Source organism: Anastrepha ludens, chromosome 2 (genome assembly GCF_028408465.1).
Source record: "Anastrepha ludens isolate Willacy chromosome 2, idAnaLude1.1, whole genome shotgun sequence".
Classification (NCBI taxonomy): domain Eukaryota; kingdom Metazoa; phylum Arthropoda; class Insecta; order Diptera; family Tephritidae; genus Anastrepha; species Anastrepha ludens.
Genome location: NC_071498.1, coordinates 123,312,642 through 123,319,830, shown reverse-complemented (window position 1 = coordinate 123,319,830; position 7,189 = coordinate 123,312,642).

Below are 7,189 nucleotides of genomic sequence, written 5' to 3'. Positions count from 1 at the left end.
TTAAAAGCCATGGGAATGATCCGAAAGGTAGGCCATTGGGTGCCGTATGAATTGAAGCCAAGAGACGTTGAACGCCGTTTTATGGCATGCGAACAACTGCTTCAACGGCACAAAAGAAAGGGTTTTTTGCATCGAATTGTGACTGGCGATGAAAAGTGGGTCCATTACGACAATCCAAAACGTCGGGCAACGTATGGATACCCTGGCCATGCTTCAACATCGACGTCGGCGCAGAATATTCATGGCCTGAAGGTTATGCTGTGTATCTGGTGGGACCAGCTGGGTGTTGTGTATTATGAGCTACTGAAACCGAATGAAACGATTACGGGGGATGTCTACCGACGACAATTGATGCGTTTGAGCCAAGCACTGCGAGAAAAACGGCCGCAATACGCCGATAGACACGACAAAGTTATTTTGCAACATGACAATGCTCGGCCACATGTTGCACAAGTGGTCAAAACATACTTAGAAACGCTCAAATGGGATGTCCTACCCCACCCGCCGTATAGTCCAGACCTTGCGCCATCCGATTACTATCTCTTCCGATCGATGCAACATGGCCTGGCTGACCAGCACTTCCGTAATTACGATGAAGTCAAAAAATGGATCGATTCGTGGATTGCGGCAAAACCGACCGAATTTTTCACAAAGGGAATCCGTGAATTGCCAGAAAGATGGGAAAAAGTAGTAGTAAGCGATGGACAATATTTTGAATATTAAATTTGTAACCATTTTACGTCAATAAAGTTTAAAATTTCGAAAAAAACCGCACGAACTTATTCATAGTCCTATTAGTTTTGTTGTTGCAGTTAGCTCATTTTTGACTCATATTGTGCAAGGATATTTGGAGAGTGAGGATTATGGGTGAGTGGTATAATGACAAGTCAAGGCTTGCATAATGCATTGGAGAGATGTGTGCATTTAGTAAAGAAAAAAATCTATCAGATTTCTCTTTTATATAAGAGGGTCAATAAGTTGGCTTACCAGTGCAGATTGTGTTAAGACTCAGTATTTGCATTGCTGAGAGTAGCTGGTGCCCTTTTTGTGATTTAAGGCGGGATCCCAATTGGTTGTGTTTAGCGTTGAATCAGCGCCAGCTATAAATCTGTTGCCAAGAGTTCTAAAGAACACCCTGTATAGGTCTGGTTTTATCGCATATTTGGGTGGGCTGTATACAGAGGTTATAACCAATTGCCCCTAATGGTCAAATACTACAATGTTTGTGGCTTGTATTTCACTTGTGCAATATGCATTTAAACAGAACTACCCAATTATGCGCATACGCAGATGACATAGCAGTTGTCAGCAAAAATATCCACGCCCTAACCAAAACCTTCGTTGATATTGAAATTGCTGCTAGTAAAATTGGTCTTAAAATCAACGAAGATAAGACGACATATGTGATGATGTCCAGACAAAATAAACCAACATCAGGCAAACTGAAAATTGGTGATCTTTCTTTTGAAATCGTTGCATCCTTTACCTATTTAGGTTTCAAACTGAGTAGAGACAATTCAGTGAACCTCACCATCGATGAGAGAATTCTAGCAGCGAACAGATCGTATGGGTCGTTAACGAAACTCTTCAAATCAAAACTACTAAGCAGACAATGCAAATTGACTCTGTATAAAACCATTATTAGACCAGTATTATGCTATGCAGCTGAATCGTGGACGCTAATTGAAGCAGATAAAACAAAACTGCAAGCCTTCGAACGAAAAGTACTCAGAAGAATTTTCGGAGCAATCAAAGATCACGGCGAGTGGCGGATAAGATGGAACGACGAACAAGATCAGCTGATAAAGGGCGAAAATGTTATACGTTTCATCAAAGCGCAGCGGTTAAGATGGCTGGGTCACATTACAAGAATGGACGGTACGAGGGCGCAGAAGAAAATCGTAGAAGCCAGAGCGTTCAACACTAGAGCAAGAGGAAGGCCGAGAACAAGATGGACCGACGAACTAGAGGACGAAATCAAGAAACTTAGGATAACGAACTGGAAAAAAGTCGCAAGCGTTCGAGACGTATGGAGGTCCCACGTGCAGCAGGCCAAAGCTCACAAAAAGCTGTAGAGCCAAAAGATGATGAATATGCATTTGATTCCAAGTGGTTGATTTTTTCTTAATCAGCATACCTGAGCTTCCGTGAGCCGTACCATCTTGAGGAATAGTGTGATAAAATTTAAGATTTTGGACTTTGAGAAAACTTTTTGTGGTGAAATGAGAATATCTTAAGTACATATATTCTGTTGGACTAATATGACGCACAAGGCAAAACGTTCTGAAGAGACCAGGGCCAGAAATATAAATAGCAACCCTCGTATAGTTTTTTAATATATTATTTCATTACTTACCTGTAGAAGATGTGCTGGACTGAGGGGAATAATTTCGCCCTTACAAAAAAAGACATACAAGTTTTAAAGCATTTTCATAGTTGCTTGCGCTTGCAGAAATAAAATTTTAAAAGACATTTTTTCTTTGCTTTTATGTTGGAAAAACAAGCGTATAAACTATGTACATATGTGCATGTCGTAATAAATGGCTGAGAGCCGAGTGAAAGCATTCCCTAAAACTCCCAATTTAGTGTGAAATTTTGTTCCAGGCCTTCGTAGCTAGCATTTTGAACTTTCACAAGACAAGGTAATTATACTCATAGTTATGCATGTGGGGAAGCTTATGTTTACCTAAGCATGCATGTATGTATGTACATAAGTATGTGTTGCATAAACATACATACACGCATACATACATACATTTTTTCGTATATCGCTCATTTGCGTGTATTTCCATTCGTTCCCTTACAGCACTTAACTGCCGTTTTCCTCTTTCATGGCCATTATCTCATTATATTTTCTTTACCAAATAACGGTAAAAGTAATAAAGCAGTCATATATGTAGTTATTTCAACTTACATACCCAAGAAATATACATAAATATGCAGCATTTGTGTATGTGTGTGTGTACTTACATGTTCTGTAAAGCTTCTTGCTATGCGTCGGAAATGAAAATGAGACCAAAGCTGCTGGCCAAATATCGTCGTAATGGAAGTAAAACCTCTTGAATTAGCAAACACTTAGCTTTTAATGGCCTCTACGGAAGATATAAACCTGCCGAACATATCTGCCCAACGTAATGTAATACAGATGATCGTGTGACTGCTTAGAAATAACTTCTAGTCTTCGTTTGGCGGCTTGGAAAGCGCCCACATATCTGCAGCATTAACGCGCTTTCATGCAACAAGGTAAGGTGTAAGTATGTGTGTATCTATAAGTATGTCACTTTTCCTGTCAATGGTCAGAAATCATTTATGTTTACTTAGTCCGGCAGCAAACCACTTCAAACGCAAGTCGCAAAGTCCGAAATTTACATATATTATATTTAATGCTTTTCATAAGGTAGCGCAAAATTAATCACCAATTCTGTTATTACGGCGGCCGCCGTAGCCGAATGGGTGGGTGCGTGACTACCATTCGGAACTCAGAGAGAAAGTAGGTTCGAATCACAGTTAAACACCAAAATTAAGAAAAAGTTTTCTTTAATAGGGGTCGCCCTTCGGCAGGCAAAGTTCCGAGTGTAATTCTGCGATGAAAAAGTTCCTCATAAAAAATATCTGCCGTTCGGAGTTGCCTTGAAACTGTAGGTCCCTCCATCAGGACGCACGTCAAAAATAAGAGGAGGAGCTCGGCCAAACACCCAAAAAGGGTATACGCGCCAATTATATATATATATATATGTACATTCATACACACATACCATACAATTATATATATATATATATATATGTATGTGTGTATGAATGTACATATATATATATATTCCCAGTGGGAGATAAAGAGAAACTCCAACGGTACTTGCGATTATCAAGGAAACTATTCAAGCCCATTTTTTCACGAGCCTGCTATAAACACCTATACATATCGCACCCTAAATACAAAAGGGTCACAACTCAAAATGTTCCTTCTGCTCAAATATGAACGAGACGTTATCAATAAAACGGTCCGCGGATGACATATGGCAAAAATAAATTTTTTGTTTTTTGGTAGGACTGTTATAAGCTTACATGGCAAATTTCAGCGTGATATGTCACATAGTTTGTTTTCTGTGCTACTGTAAACAAGTCAAGCTCGAGTGTGGAAAATTTTGAGTTGTGCCCCTTTTGTATTTAGGGTGCGATATGTATGTATAAGGGATAAAGGCTAATCATATTTGTATTTTTAAATTAAAATAAAACAACAAAAATTCAAATTGATTGAGCAATCCTTAATATTTTTGTGTAGAACCGTTCACAATATTTATTTTTGAAAGATAATGTTGACCGCAACTGCGCCGTAAATCGGCCATCCGTAAACACCAATTTTGACTGACTCGTTGGAACACTTCGGTCGGTAGCTCGTGAATAACTTTAGTAATATTGGCTTCCGTTGTCTTGTCGTTTCGGCGACCAATCTCAGGAGCCTCCAAGACTTCTCCTGGAATACAACGCTATAGCACGGAGAAAGTTGAGATATCTTGACCAACTGCAACCAGAAGAAAGGCACACAGCTCAATCCAACCCAGCTCCATCCTGAGTTTAATAAGGGAGCTGGGTCTGGATGAGGTTTTGTGATAAGTAGAGGGCACAAAAAATCTTGAGGTCGAAGTGCAAGCCTCATCCAAACTAATGGTGGCTTCCAATACCTCAATTGAAGCTGGTTTGTCCACAAAGCATTTAGACTTTACATACCCCCACAAATAAAAGTTCAAAGGGATGATATCACACGATTTTCGTGGTCAATTGCTCCGAATTGATGTCGCAGTAAAACCATTGTTTCACCGGCTGTATAGCAAGTACCGCCGTCTTGTTGGAACCAATGAGGGAATATTGTGGAGATCATGGGCTTCAATTTTTGGCATCAAAAAGTCGTTTATCATGGCGTGATAGCGTTCGCCGTTCACTGTTACATTGGCGCCAGTCTCGTCTTCAAAAAAATATTGGCTGATGATTCCAGCCCATAGGCCACGCGTGATCTGTCAAAAGAACCCTATTGAAAAAAGTACCTCCAATTTGATCACCCTTTATAACACAAAAATTGGTGTCCGGTTTACCAAGAGAACCATCGAATATATACATAGAAAAGTGCGAATAATTGACTTATGCGCCTTCATATTACCTGTTATGCATATGGGGCTCGTGTGGCTCAGAACACAGGGCTATTACTGGAAACGAAATAGCAGATGTAGAGAGGAGATACAGATCTAGAGTGGCTGCGGTCTTCTTACTAATCCGACCCGACCTGTTCCTTGCGATGCTACAACACACCATCAAGGAGAAGCTTAGAAGTGAAGTGCTAGACTAAGAGACGTTCGCTAGGAACCAAATTTCAATGAAAATAATTTGGATTTAAAATAAGTGATTCACTTATCGACTCATTAAGTATACATACATACATATATACATACACACATAGTATGTATGTAGGTATGTTAGCATGTAGCATGTATCGGGTGCTCTTCTAAGAGATTCAGAACTTAAAATGATAATAGAAAACATAAATATTGTTGGAATGATTTTTTTTTATAATCTTGTAGATAATTTCATGGCATTTATTTTATGAATTTTTTTTTTTTAATTTTTTATGTATTTAAAAAAAATTGTGCCTTAATTTTTTACATTTTATTTTTATGTTTTTAATTTTTTTATCTTTATTAATTATTATTATTTTTTAATTTCTTCTTAATTTTTTTTTATTATTTTATTATTTATTATTTTTTTTTAATTTGTTATTATTATTTTTTTAATTTTTTATTATTATTTTTTTTTTAATTTTTTCTTTATTTTCTTTTTAATTCGTTCTGTTTTTTAATTTTTATAGTTTTTTTTTTTTGAATTTCTGTTTTTCCTCTTAGTTCTTCTTAAATTCTTTTTAGCTTTTTTAATAATTTTCTTTTTTAATTCTTCGTTTTTTTATTTTTATTTTATTTTTGTTTTTTAATTCCTTTTTTATTTTTTTCCTACTTTTTATTCGTTTTTTGTTATTTTTTTTTAATTGTTTCCGTTTTTTTTTTTTATTTTTCATGGTTGTTTTATATTTTTATTTCTCTTAATTTTTTAAAATTCTTTTTAACTTTTTTTCATGTTTTTATAACTTGTTTTTGTTTAATTTTTAAATTTTCTTTTACTTCTTTTTTTTATTTTTTATTTTTACATATTTTTTAAATTTTTTTTTTATTTTTTTAAATTTTTTTTATTAAGTTTTTTTTTTATTTATTTTTTCTTAATTTTTTTTCTGTGTACATACATATGTAACTAAAAAGAAAATTCAACTCATCATACAACCGCTAGCTCCACCCACCAAAAATGAAAACATTTAAATTTTCATACAATCGTTGGACCAACATGGAGATCGGTTGTACAACCATACTCTTCATGATGTAGCCGTTTATCCCACATGCCCACATTGATACAACGGTTGGAGTGTTTACTTACCTTCTTTTATTGAATACAAATAATACGCATGGCTTTTTTTTTTGTTTTTTCAAATATACATTATATTAAATTTTTTGTTTTCCAATAACAAAAGATGTTGTAATTACAATTACATATATTCTTAAGTAATTTTTACATTTTCTCATATTGTTGATCAAATATTTATATTTAAAATTTTCATAATTTACATACATAAGAATATCTACAGTTGTAAGCTGTTTACTGGTTTCCACTTGCACAACACACTGAAGCACAAACGATCAGCTCATATGCACACAAACACACATATACATACATATGCACTACTACTACATACATAGCATAGTTTGTCGTATCTATGTACAAATTAACGAAAAAAAAATATTTAAAAATTAAATAAAACAAATTAAATTTAAATTTAATTTAAAATATACGTATACCTTAAAAAATTGTCACTAAAGAACTAAAATAGTATTTATATAGTAATTGATCGATAATAAAATGTATGAACAAATTTAAGACTCTGAAGTTGCTTAATGCATAGCAGCAAAACAAAATTATATAGTTATGTAAATAAAATGATGCCTACAAAAACATAATTGCTAGGATTTTTGTAATTCCTTTGTTTGCTATTTTTGTTGTAATGTTTGTATTTGTATTTTGGTTTTTTGTCTATTGTCATTGCACTTAATCGTGCATATGCTTCAGTGCATTTTATACAACACAAAAAAGTATATGGATA